Here is a 14,953-nt window from a genome sequence, read left to right on the forward strand (position 1 = left end):
GAAATTCGAATTCTAAAATTTAAATATTCTGATAAGAGTTAAAATACTATTTCACTCACAGAATTTTAAACAAATACATTCTACAGTAAAGAATACTAGAAGAATCATGTATACCTTTTAGTAACAAAAGCATGCAAAATATATTTTTCAACTTGAATGTAACCCATGACATTATTTGACATGAAGTATACTACTGTTACAAATCTAATTAATACTCTGAAAATACATTACTGAATTTCATTTAACGAAGAGTAATTTTCATAAAAATTAAATTTATCCATTTACATGGATAAACGAATATACTGACCACAAAAAAGTATTTCCTCCTTGCAATAAAATATTAGTATTACAAGCGGATTTTTGCTCGAATGGTAAACGAAGCGCAATGCGACCGCTGCGAACCTGAGTGATCCGCAAGAGCACTGATTAGACACACACCACAAACCAAATTTCGAATTACTAGCGTGAATGCTCAACGACTGTCGCTCCTTATATGCGACCCTACTACTACTTCCTTGTAAGCGATGAAGGTCAGATTTCCCCTCCGTCTGATTACGAATGATCGGGCATCGGTGCACGCCTAGCTTCAACGATGAGACGGAGTGGTGACGGAACACGATCTCTTGCACCATTTCTCCAGGTGTTCGTTATCAACAACTCCACATATCACGACCTACTCCAAGATTCATGACGATATGAAGCTGTTTACTCATCGCAATGTTCATGTTTATATGCAGTTCATTTTTCGTGCCGGGATTTCGTTCTTTTCACGTTCTCCATCGCTTCAATGTTAGGCCTACTGTTACTGCTAGTCATTATAAACTTTCCTTTTCCTTAATGATTACCTTCACAATCTTCATCTTCATTTTCTGCTTCATCTAACATAATTCAGATAATTATAATCGTTTTCTTTTTCTTCTTCACTGAAATTTATAACTACATCTTTATAATATTCCTCTTCATTTTCTGCTTCATCTAACATAATTCAGATAATTATAATCGTTTTCTTTTCTTTCTTCACTGAAATTTATAACTACATCTTTATAATATTCCTCTTCATTTTCTGCTTCATCTAACATAATTCAGATAATTATAATAGTTTTCTTTTTCTTCTTCACTGAAATTTATAACTACATCTTTATAATATTCCTCTTCATTTTCTGCTTCATCTAACATAATCCAGATAATTATAATCGTTTTCTTTTTCTTCTTCATTGAAATTTATAACTAGCGCTACATCTTTATAATATAATCGTGTTATTTTTCTTCATCGAAATTTATAACTACATCTTTATAATGTTCATTTTCATTTTCTGCTTCATCTAATATAATTCAGATAATTAAAATCGTTTTCTTTTTCTTCTTCATTGAAATTTATAACTACATCTTTATAATATTCATCTTCATTTTCTGCTTGATCTAACATAATTCTGATAATAATCTTTTTCTTTTTCTTATTCATTGAAATTTATAATGACATCTTTATAATATAATCGTATTACTTTTCTTCATTGAAATTTATAACCACATCATTATAATATTCATCTTCATATTCTGATTCATCTAACATAATTCAGATAATTATAATCGTTTTCTTTTTCTTATCAATTGAAATTTATAACTACATCTTCATAATATAATCGTGTTATTTTCCTTCATCTAAATTTATAACTACATCTTTATAATATTCATCTTCATATTCTGTTCACCCAACGTAATTTAGATAATTATAATCGTTTTCTTTTTCTTCTTCATCGAAATTTATAAGCACATCTTTATAATATTCGTCTTCATTTTCAGATTCATCTACCATAATCGAAATAATTATAATCGTTATCTTTCATATTTTATCGAAATTTATAACTACAGCTTTATAATATTCATCTTCATTTTCTGCGTCATTTAACATAATTCAGATAATTATAATCGTTTTCTTTTTCTTCTTCATCGAAATTTATAACTACTTCTTCTCTTCACTATCACCTCTTGTTTACTTTTCCTTTTCATCTTCATCATTTTGCTCATTTAGAAAGGTGTATTCCTCTATCTTCTCTCGTTTCTCCTTCTCCCCCTACTGCTTCTATTTCTCTCGCCTGAGTTCAAAGTAGAGGTCACTGACTTGCTGTAAGAGATTTCCATCTCTGCTGAGTGGTCACCTTTACCTTGTATTGTGCTGGAATACACCCGTCATTTTCACTAAAGTAAAGTACAGTACGTCTGTAAAATAATGCTACAAACTTTCCACAGGGGTATCGTTAGTCGTTTGAACAATTCCCAACCGATAATAGATTTCGATCCCTGTTTGTTCCAGTAAGTATTCTATGATTATTATACAAAACATAAGAAAAATTATTCTCGACATGTTTGGAGAATGAACAAAAAGAAAATGAATAAGAATAAGAATAGATTGCAAGCCAAAGGGTTACAGACCAACCTTTTGGAACTACTGGATGAGGCCACCGGCGTAGCTCAGTCGGCTGAGGAGCTCGCCTGCAGATCCGGAGTTGCGCTCGGGCGTCGATTCGATTCCCGCTTGGGCTGATTACGTAGTTGGGTTTTTCCGAGGTTTTCTCCACCAGTAAGGCGAATATCAGGTAATCTATGGCGAATCCTCGGTCTCATCTCGCCAAATATCATCTCACTATCATCAATTTCATCGACGCTAAATTATCTAGTATCTGATATAGCGTTGTTAAATGATAAATTAAAAAGAATAGGCCAAACCCGAAGACTTAAGACAGGAACGAAATATAGAAGACTACATTATCCTTTTGAAACCCGAATCACGTAAAGTGAAGTGGGTAGGCATTGGATACATACATTATCCTTTTGATTTAACGTTCATGTACCGAATGTCCAACGCAAGCCCAGCGCTGGGTTCGAATCCTGAAATGTTAAAGCTCGCAGACTAAAACGATGTTAGGGGGAGTTATGCCAGGATACTCCATTTTCGGCTACTTTCATTGCATTACCTTCGCATGATTTATCATTTCTATCATCTGTGTAGAAAGCAACGAATAACATCTGCACAATATAAAATTATTAAATGGAGCTATATTCATAAACCACGAACACGTGAATACCAGGAACATGAATTATTTCCATATAGACACTGTACATAAACTGAAATGGCTTCTGTACAGCATTTAAAAATAAAAACACTTACGTGAAAGTTTGATTAATTAGATGGAAGCTATTCACAGTTTTAATCAAGAAGTAAGATTAAGTGATAAGTGATATGGCATATACAGTATATCTCCAAAACTAGATTTCTTTCTTGTAAGTATTAATTAGTCCCCACAGTCGCCGGCGATGTGCGCCTGGGTCAGGCGAGTCCATTTAGTTACGCCAAGGATTGTTTGGTTTAGTCACTTGCTTGCCTTCGGAGCGATGCGGTAGAGCTTTATGTTTCTAATACAATTAAGCTGTACTGCATTCCTTTACCGACCGCTCGCCCTTATCTCTACTGCGGAGCTCTCCCCACTACTCCTATTACTTCCCCTCTTTCGCGTCGCCGAGCTGTCAGGACTAAATAATCGGGCTGTACTTACAAAATTATTTCTAATTGAAAATTTATTCAAGTAAAATAATTTGGACTTAAAATGATATCTATACGAATGACTGTTCAAAATTAACATATTGTTAGCTATTAAGAAAATAGAACTAATATGGTATTTTATTTTTGTTTAAATATAATTACACTATCTCTAATTGAAAAATTTTAGATACCAATTTTAGGGTTCCAATATATCCATACGTAGTCAGATAACTTACATCATCATCATCATCATCATCATCATCATAATCATCATCGTATATTGAACCATCTGTTTCGTTCCGCTCGCAACGAATAAAAATCGCCCGTCCATCGTCTTCTCGGTCGACTCACATCACTCTTAACCAATGTTTGTAGGTCATAGCTTGTTAAACTACAGACGTGGACAAATTATTAACAAAATTGACGATTTTTATGATAATTCCGTTTACAAAATTTGACTTTTCAATTTACACTACAGTTGACAATTTTTCATATTTATATCATTATAGTAGACAGAAAAATGCAAAAATGTCAACTGTAGTTTAAATTGAAGTGCCAATTTTTGTAAGAATATATAATAAAAATCTTTAATTTTGCTAAAAATTTGTAAATATGCAAAACTGTCAACTGCAGTCTAATTTGAAGAGTCAAATTTTGTCAAAATATAAAATAAAAATCTTCAGTTTTGCTAATTATTTGGAAATATCCAAAATGTGAACTGTAGTCCAAATTGAAGAGTCGAATTTGGTAAAAATATATAGTAAAAATCTTCAGTTTCGCTAATAATTTGTAAATATGCAAAAATATCAAATGTAGTCCAAATTGAAGAGTCAAATTTTCTAAAAATATACAATACAAATCTTCAATTTTGCTAATAATTTGGAAATACGCAAAAATGTCAACTGCAGTCTGAATTGAAGAATCATATATTGTAAAAATATATAATAAAAATCTTCAGTTTTGCTAATAATCTGTCCACGTCTGTATTCCTGTTTTGTTCATCCTTACTACGTGTTCTTCCAGTTAAGTTTTCTTCTGTGAGATTAGGTCATTTTGGTTGAAGTTTTTTAGTTCCTTTCGTATTGTGAGGTTATTGATTTCGTCCATTCTAATACATCCAGCTACTTGTCTTATAAATTTCATTTCGGCAGACATTTTCCATTTTTCTCTGTGCTCTATTTAGTGCCCAAGTTACACTTTCGTATATCAATTATTTGTAATTAGTGTTGTAACTGTTTTGTCTACGTTTGCTTTAAGTACACGCTTGATAACTCATGACAAGAAGAACTCCCTCGCATGGCCTGTTAGTTTTACGCCAAAGCGCTACATTATTACATATAGTTAAAAAAAAAAAAAAAAAAAATATATATATATATATATATATATATATGCAACAAAAATTAATGTCATTCAACGAAATGTAAATGTATCCCGTGACGTCGTAAGATTAATGGGGTCATGGAGGTAGAGATGTGGTTAGCACCACGCTCCGGCCGCCTTTCTATCCCCGGAAAGAGTTTGTATTCAATTTTATAGAAGGTTGAGTGCATCCCGGAGCCGTCCTGGAAGTTATAATGAAAAAATCCCGCCACTATCCGGGCGCGAATCCGAGACCTTCCAGTCCAGAATCCGCTACTATAGCGACTGAACTACTAAGGCTTCTATTCTATAAAATGACGTCACTGGTATTTTTATTGAAAAATACAGTAATAATAGCAGTAATCTTGGATTAGAATGGTTTCTTTGTAGAGAAACAAGTTCCAACATTTTATAATTTCAAATGAAATAAAGGAAAACAGTTAGTTATCAAGATCAACGGGTCACTCTGTGTATAACTCATTCCGTATAGACTATCGCACAATTTTCCTTGTGCGTATCGATGCAGGAATTTTTTGCTCAGTATCAAGGCTGATGTTATTAATCATCAATGCAACCACTGCAGGAATTTCTGCGTATGTAGAATATAATTATTGCAACGCTCACCAAGTTAAGTTCTTCTACATAAAACTCTTAAAATTGTGCTTGACTGACCAATATAAAACACAACTAAAAAGTAATCATTCAAATGCTGAATTTCAAGAGTTTCTGATTTATAAGTAATAAAATTTACCATTTCAACAGACTAAGGTCCATTACTTCTAGGTCATCTCGCGATGTCTGTTTCATTCGTAACAGTAGGTCTGTCCAAATTTCAACGCATTAATACCAAAATTATTGTGCTGAAAAAAAAAAAAAAACTTTAGATTCCTCAGTAAGTACCGGTAGTGCTTAGATTATACCCATATTCACCAAATGCTAATCAGTTCAATAAAATACAATTTATGAACATATTTTATTAACTAGCGTCCACGTTATCATGTCCGTAATTGGCTGTTATAATGCTTCAATGGCGATGTGCATCAACCTCTGTTTAAAATGTTGTAACCATGGATTACGAAGCCTCGATCAAAAAGTAACCGTGGTTAAAATGTAATTTCGGTGCACCATTTAAAATCAACAGTTACACACGGTTACACATCTCATTTAACCATGTACACTGTTTCTACAAAGTGACGAAAGGAAAGCATTCATACCTCGGCAAAGACGATAGGCCTAGTCAACGACTAAAAGACTGCGCATACTCAATTGAATGTCAGTCTGAAATGTTGGTAGACTTAATTGCTAGATGTAAATGTGTACATTAAAACCTCGTTAATCCGGACTAATTGGGGAGATAAAATGACCGGTTTTTAACGAAGGTCCGGATTAACTGAAAACAGCAGAAAGTGCAATAAAACTCCGGTTATAGCAAAAATAACGTTTATTATTATGATACATTTAATGGACATAGGCCTAAATATACTATACAGTACAGTAAAATATAAAATAATTACTTTAAACCTTTGTTTGTGTAATCGAAAACAATATCTATTTGTATAGTTTAATTACTTTAATGCAAACTTTATGAATTTTCTTTATTTTTAATACTATAGGTGTAACATTGTAATCATTGTAATTCCATGGTTCTAATGTATAAAAGTACGTAAGTCTTAAAACAAGGTTCTTTTAATTTATTCAAATTCATCATTTTTTTTTGCCTGTTCGGATTAAGTTAAATCCGGCTTATCGGAGTCCGGATTAACGATATTTTACTGTATTTGGAAAAAAGATGGAGAATCCAAGAGGGAAAATGATAAAACAGACCACCAGGAGAAACGAATATGTGTACAATAAAGGATCCCAGTTATACCACCTTGAGCCAAGTAATGCTATTAGCCTATTATTACATTGCTTACTTCGTGAATGATTCGTACTGAGTTTGTTCCCTCTTAAAATGCAGAAAATAAAATTTGCATAGAATCGTAATATTGTTAACCCGGTTCGTAGAAGAAATAGGATTATTTCATCTAGACCTAATTTCTCATACTTACTTACTTATAAATGGCTATTAAGGAACCCGAAGGTTCATTGCCGCCCTCACATAAGCCCGCCAGCGGTCCCTATCCTGTGCAAGATTAATCCAGTCTCTATCATCATACCCAACCTCCCTCAAATCCATTTTAATATTATCCTCCCATCTACGTCTCGGCCTCCCTAAAGGTCTTTTTCCCTCCGGTCTCCCAACTAACACTCTATATGCATTTCTGGATTCGCCCATACGTGCTACATGCCCTGCCCATCTCAAACGTCTGGATTTAATGTTCCTAATTATGTCAGGTGAAGAATACAATGCGTGCAGTTCTGTGTTGTGTAACTTTCTCCGTTCTCCTGTAACTTCATCCCGCTTAGCCCCAAATATTTTCCTAAGTACCTTATTCTCAAACACCCTGAACCTATGTTCCTCTCTCAGAGTGAGAGTCCAAGTTTCACAACCATACAGAAGAACCGGTAATATACCTGTTTTATAAATTCTAACTTTCAGATTTTTGGACAGCAGACTGGATGATAAGAGCTTCTCAACCGAATAATAACACGCATTTCCCATATTTATTCTGCGTTTAATTTCCTCCCGAGTGTCATTTATATTTGTTACTGTTGCTTCAAGATATTTTAATTTTTCCACCTCTTCGAAGGATAAATCTCCAATTTTTATATTTCCATTTCGTACAATATTCTGGTCACGAGACATTATCATATACTTTGTCTTTTCGGCACTTACTTCCAAACCGATCGCTCTACTTGCTTCAAGTAAAATTTCCGTGTTTTCCCTAATCGTTTGTGTATTTTCTCCTAACATATTCACGTCATCCGCATAGACAAGAAGCTGATGTAACCCGTTCAATTCCAAACCCTGCCTGTTATCCTGAACTTTCCTAATGGCATATTCAAGCGCGAAGTTAAAAAGTAAAGGTGATAGTGCATCTCCCTGCTTTAGCCCGCAGTGAATTGGAAAAGCATCAGATAGAAACTGACCTATACGGACTCTGCTGTATGTTTCACTGAGACACATTTTAATTAATCGAACTAGTTTCTTGGGAATACCAAATTCAATAAGAATATCATATAATACTTCCCTCTTAACCGAGTCATATGCCTTTTTGAAATCTATGAATAACTGATGTACTGTACCCTTATACTCCCATTTTTTCTCCATTATCTGTCGAATACAAAAAATCTGATCAATAGTCGATCTATTACGCCGAAAACCGCACTGATGATCCCCAATAATTTCATCTACGTACGGAGTTAATCTTCTCAAAAGAATATTGGACAAAATTTTGTACGACGTCAACAAAAGTGATATTCCTCGAAAGTTACCACAGTTGGTTTTGTCCTCCTTTTTAAAAATATGTACAATTATGGACTCCTTCCATTGTTCTGGTACAATTTCCTTTTCCCAAATAGCAAGTACAAGTTTATAAATTTCGCTATATAATGCACTTCCACACTCTTGTATTAATTCTGCTGGAATTTGATCGATACCTGGGGACTTGTACTTTTTCAGATTTTCTATCGCAATTTTGACTTCTGAAAGTGTGGGTTCGGGTATAAATGGCTCAGCAGTTTGTATTTCAATTTCGTCCCGATCATTTCTATTTGGCCTATGTACATTTAGTAGTTGCGCAAAATAGTTTTTCCATCTGTTTAGGATTGATGGAGAGTCTGCAAGCAAGTCACCATTCTCATCCTTGATCACGTTTACCCTTGGCTGATATCCGTTCTTAAATTCCTTTATACCCTTATATAAATCTCGAATGTTTTTATTCTTACTATTTGTTTCTACCTCATTCAGTTTTTCCTTCAAGTAACCTCTCTTTTTATTCCTAAGTGTACGACTTGCTTCCCGTCTTTCATTGAAATAATTATCTCTCTTCTCCTCAACTGGATCCTGTAAGAATTTCAGTTTTGCCTGTTTCCTTCTTTCTACTACCATGCAACAATCTTCATCAAACCAAGGTTTCTTTTTCTTAGTTTCATAATAACCTATGCTCTGCTCAGCTGCAATTTTGATACTATCTCTGATATTTTCCCATACGCTATTAACATCTAATTCTTTCTCAACTTCGTCGGAACTTTCTAAAGTGGCAAACCTATTCGAAATTTCGACCTGATAATTTTGCTTAGCTTCCTCGTCCTTTAATTTCAAAATATTGAATTTAGTAATATTAACTTGCTGCTCTACTCGCTTGGCTACTGATAATCTTTCTCTTAATTCTCCAATCACCAAATAATGGTCAGAATTACAGTCTGCACCCCTGAAAGTTCGAATATCTACTATACTAGTATGTCTCCGTTTATCTATCAAGATGTGATCTGTTTGGTTGTGTGTCAATCCATCTGGAGAAGTCCAAGTATATTTATGTATATCCTTATGGGGGAATGTTGTACTTTTGACAATTAAATTTTTCGATGTGGCAAAGTTGACTAATCTAACTCCATTGTCACTACTAATTGCGTGTAGGCTCTCTTTTCCAATAATTGGTCTAAAAATATCCTCCCGTCCTACTTTAGCATTGAAATCCCCCAATAAAATTTTCACGTGATATCTAGGGAACTGATCAAAAGTATCTTCCAATTCCTCATAGAAGCTATTCTTTATATGGTCGTCTTTCTCTTCTGTAGGGGCGTGAGCATTTATAACTATGATGTCGCACCATCTACCCTTAAGTACTAAATATGATAACCTGTCACTGATAAATTCGACCTTTTTTACTGCTGATATTATTCTTTTATGAACAAAGAATCCTGTTCCTAATTGGTGATTATTGTTTCCTTCCCCATAATACAACAAGTAATCTCCTATTTGTGATATGCCATTCCCACCTAACCTAACCTCTTGTACTCCTACGAAGTCTATTCTATATCTAGCTAGTTCTTTTGCTACTAATGTTACCCCTCCTGTGCTATAAAGACTAGTTACGTTCCAAGTGCCAAATCTCAAAACCTTATTCCTTTGCTGTGGTCGTGCCAGAGAATCAGTCCTATTCCGAGGCTTATTATAGGGATACGTAACAAGCTGTTTTTTACGGTGATGGGTTGTTAGCCCTTCGCCCAACCCCCAAGCTGGAGGACCACCCCTTATCGGCTGTCCACGACTGCTTATTCAATATATTCGCAGCTACCCTCCATATCTGGAGGCCGTCTCCTCTATCCGCAACCTGAGGACGCGCCATGCCGTGGTGATAGGGACCCACAATATCTTTCAACTAACACATATCCACGCTCACCATCATCTCGATCCAAGTAATCCAAATATGCGATAATTTGTCTTCAAAATGATCAGCTGTGAATCTGGCTGACATTTTATTTCACTACTAATCACTGGTTATCTTCTTTAACCGCTCGAATGTGGCCGTTTGAGATTACCGTGGTTACCCCCTGATTAAGTTCTAACCGAGGTCGATGCAAATAAAAATGCTTAACCAGGATTTATGTGGAAATTTTAATCGGTGATTACACTAACCGACGTTGATACACGTGGTCATAAATTTTACAAGACTTAAGTATAGTGTTACTTCACGGTGCGGTCTTTTCGGGTTTTGCACCATGTCATTGGGCAGAAGCACCCAGTGCTTGTGAGCCAGGTATTGACTCCCATCATTACGGAAGACAGAGAAAGGAGAACTCATAAGTTGCATTTGTTACCAAGAGCTATTCTGGTCCTCTGGAGAATTTTCTTTCCTTCATCTCTTCACAACTTCTACACTTCAAGCAGCATTGTTTAAAATGTTGCAAATAATATCATTCCTGCCGCAGGGTGGACGATGGAACGGATACAGCTATTTTATACAAGTATATATCAGCTCTGTTCACTTTCAACTTTTAAGTATTTTAAATAGAAGTCACGTGACAAGCCAACTAATTTAGGTAACAGCTAAATGTACCCTGAGGCACTGATTGAGTACATCGGCAAATGCAGCACACACTTTCTAGTACTTCACAGCCATTCTTCTGTATATACTGTAAGTAAATTAATCTTAAATAGCAGCCAAAATTGAGACAAACTAAATTAAAACTTAACAAATATTATTGCTAATTTTATTGAAATACAGTATACTACTGTTTTAATATACCTACAGATAATTTTTCATAAGTAAGGCCCGAAAGTTCATGTCCTAAAAAAACTACTGAATATGCATCCAAACATGCCCTTAAACAGTGCAAAATATACCAATAAATGTGCACTAATAAATGAAGAGAAAATATATTTCCTTTAACAGTACGAATGCTAATGAGTACGAACTCACATGAGGTTATTGGGGCATATTTTGTTACACAGAGAGATAAATCTTTTGGCGTGATGGAGGATTTTCCTTCAAGAATGTCTCGTATATCGCACAACTGTTTGCATCCAAAAATTTTTCATTAAATGTTAAGGGAGGTGATTGGTGAAATTTATATGCTCTACATTTTTTTAAGCTTACAACTTACAAACGGCTTTTAAGGAACCCGAAGGTTCATTGTCGCCCTCATATAAGACCGCCATCGGTCCCTATCCTGTGCAAGATTAATCCACTCTCTATCATCATATCCCACCTCCCTCAAATCCATTTTAATATTATCCTGATCTAAATGAGGGGTTGGAAAGCAATGGTGTTGCTGATTAAGTTCTAACCGAGGTCGATGCAAATAAAAATGCTTAACCAGGATTTATGTGGAAATTTTAATCGGTGATTACACTAACCGACGTTGATACACGTGGAATCGTTACGTACAGCTATTCTGTATGGCTGATCGTTGATTCCTGGCTTCGGTGGAGATTCGAATTAAGAAAAATCCGAAGTCATTAGCAGTATGTTGGCACTAGGTTTTTTCCTTTCTCTCCTTCCTTCCACCTGAAGACGAAGGGAGAACCACCCTTCGAAACGTTGTGTCTTAATTTTTTATTGTGACAACCAGCAATGGAAAAAGTCCAAACCCCTCACCTAAACAATATTATCCTCTCATCTACGTCTCGGTCTCCCGAAAGGTCTGCTTCCCTCCGGTCTCCCAACTAACACTATATATGCATTTCTCGATTCGCCCATACGTGCTACATGCCCTGCCCATCTTAAACGTCTGCATTTAATGTTCCTAATTATGTCAGGTGAAGAATACAATGCGTGCAGTTCTGCGTTGTGTAACTTTCTCCATTCTCCTGTAACTTCATCCCTCTTAGCCCCAAATATTTTCCTAAGCGCCTTATTCTCAAATACCCTTAATCTCTGTTCCTCTCTCAAAGTGAGAGTCCAAGTTTCACAACCATACAGAACAACCGGTAATATAACTGTTTTATAAATTCTAACTTTCAGATTTTTTGCCAGCAGACTAGATGACAAAAGGTTCTCACCCGAATAATAACACGCATTTCCCATATTTATTCTGCGTTTAATTTCCTTCGAGTATCATTTAATTTGTTAGCATTGCTCCAAGGTATTTTAATTTTTCCACCTATTCGAAGGATAAATCCCCAATATTTATGTTTCCATTTTGTACAATATTCTGGTCACGAGACATAATCATATACTTTGTCTTTTCGGGATTTGCTTCCAAACTGATTATTATTATTATTATTATTATTATTATTATTATTATACAGACAGACGTTATTGATGCAATAATACTAATGAAGTATGTAATATGAATAATAACGTACGTTAAACCAAAGGTCCCGGGTTCGATACCCGGCTCCGGAACAATTTTTCCCTCGAAATTATTCAAATCAACTTTACAGGGAGTTATACCTGAAAATCTTGATTTGCAAGTATGTAATATGTTACTAAAGCATGGAAAAACAAGAGTTGATATTGTAAAAGAAAATATACGTGAACTGCAATAATATCAGTAAGTGTAATGAAATAAATGATACATAATTATTTTATACTTCGCACGAAAACATGACGACCTTCCCTCATACCCTTCACCAGTTAACTGCAGGCACGCGCAAGGGATAAACCCTTAGCCGAGTTGCCAATTCTTGAAGTCATTGTGATTTGCGAACGTTTTTCAAACTGTGTTCCGTGAAACCGCGATTTTCAGAAAGACTATATTATCTTTGTAAATATACCTTAATTTATAATTACTAAAACAAAATTGGTATAAAAATGAACAAACTTATTTTAAAAACACTTTATATTTATATTTTCACTAACATGTTTTGCCTAAATAAACAAAAAAATGTAGACTTCTATAATAAGTGTTAAATTCTCATGTTATTGAAGTTCCAGAATTTTGTACTTAATTAAGAATGTTGCGCTGGTAAAATTTTCTGAAACTGTGATCATTGAATAGTTATAGAATGTATAGTACAAAAGAGTAAAGTTAGATTTTATCTACTTCGCCTTGGGTGATAATTTCTACGAACGCATAAAATCTGTTTACTCTAGTATGCTATACAATATTTTATTCATTACTGGTATGTAAATTTAATTTTAAATTGTAGGGCTTTTCTTTGTAATGTGTTGACGAAGAAGTTCATATACATTCATTTTACTATTGCTAATATGTTGGTTGTCATGTAGAGAGTGATTTAAAAACATTTAATTCACTGCTGTAAGTTAGAAAACTTTTAAGCACTGCTGTGAATAATGTCATTATTTAGGTTGCTAAGGACGGTGTTGCTGTTGGCGATATCTCTTTCGCGTACTGTTCACATACTGTTCGGCGAAGTAAATCATGTCTATCATGTAAATCATGTAAATCATGTAAATCGTCTATCTTACCGAATTCTGTTTTAATTTGTTTATTTTCTCTTTAGTTGGTGAACCGTAATTCTTAATTTCTATGCCCATATATCCAACTCCGCCGGTTGCGTCCGATGTTAAGTGATTAAGATTTATACTTATTAAACTGCCTGAACTTTCGATTACTTTATGGATAGAATTTCTAACGTTAGACACAATTTTAACACTTTGTTTTCTTAGCTACGCTCCTCTGCAAATAAGATACTCTGTTTTCTTCGACGGTGTTATTTGTTGTTCTTGTCGTGATGGTCCTGGATCTTCAGGTGTATCAGGAGGCCTGGCTGCGGATCATCTCCAACACTCATTAACCATGGCCGGAATAAATTAGACATATTGAAGCGCACAACGGTATAAAACAACACGTCGACAAATGTCTGAAAAGACACTAACGAGTGAAAGCTAAGAGGCAATGACTGCTATATTTGGCAATGCTGGGATCTATTGTATTTCTGCCACGCGGCTAGGGGTTGAGTAGAGGATGGGGGTTTATGAGGGATTACCAATTCCAAGAAGAGAGGCCGTCATGTTTCCGAGCCAAGTATACATACAGTCGGACACTAAAGTCTACATACACCCCCATTTTTAGCATATTTTGTACAACCCTGAATGCACAGATGTTAACGTGAAACTCTATGTCTGCGTCCACTTCCATAACAACAAAAACCAAGGTATTCGGACCAGTATCTTGCACTACAAGCTTGTTAGATGCAACTGTTTGTGTTTACTGAAGTACAGAAGTGAACATACACTGCGATTCTTTCGTCAGTTGTAGGAGAGACGTTGCAGTGAACACAGTGAAATTGGTGCAGTTTGTTAAAACAGTAGATGTGTATTACAATACATAATTTGATCGCGTATCATGGATCCAAAAAGAACTGAAATATCAGTGGAGGTAAGAAAAAATATAATTGAGCTCAATAAAAAGGGCTTTTCAATGCGTAAAATTGGGGAAATTATTAGAAGGAGACATGCAAGTATCCAAACCGTAATAAGGAACTACAATGATCGAGGAAGTGTAGAAAACAAAGCCAGATGTGGAAGACCAACAAAATTATCTAACAGGGAGCAACGACACATCATTAGAAAAGTGAATTCAGATCCCAAAATTACAGCTACGGAGTTGGCAGTAGATGTCGCAAATACTAGTGGAAATATTGTTCATCCCATCACAGTACGAAGACTTTTGAAAAAGCATGAGTTTCAAAGTAGAATAGCAAGGAAAAAACCGTTCATAAGCATGGTAAATGAACAGAAGCGCCTAGAATTTGCAACT

The 14,953-nt window shown here is 35.0% G+C and overlaps 1 protein-coding gene across 5 annotated transcripts in view; it reads right to left on the reverse strand.

Annotated features, from left to right (window-relative positions):
• LOC138700025 (uridine phosphorylase 1) overlaps positions 1–14,953 on the reverse strand; it is a 184,307-nt gene that overhangs the window by 85,071 nt on the left and 84,283 nt on the right. For 2 of the 5 annotated variants that reach the window (XM_069826316.1, XM_069826312.1), the window contains exon 1: positions 308–481. The exons of the other annotated variants lie outside the window; for them this stretch is intronic. The gene's annotated coding sequence lies outside the window, so the exon portion shown is untranslated. Of the gene's footprint in view, positions 1–307; positions 482–14,953 lie in introns of those variants that run through there. 5 annotated transcript variants of the gene reach the window in all.

This window comes from Periplaneta americana, chromosome 5, assembly GCF_040183065.1.
Source record: "Periplaneta americana isolate PAMFEO1 chromosome 5, P.americana_PAMFEO1_priV1, whole genome shotgun sequence".
Classification (NCBI taxonomy): domain Eukaryota; kingdom Metazoa; phylum Arthropoda; class Insecta; order Blattodea; family Blattidae; genus Periplaneta; species Periplaneta americana.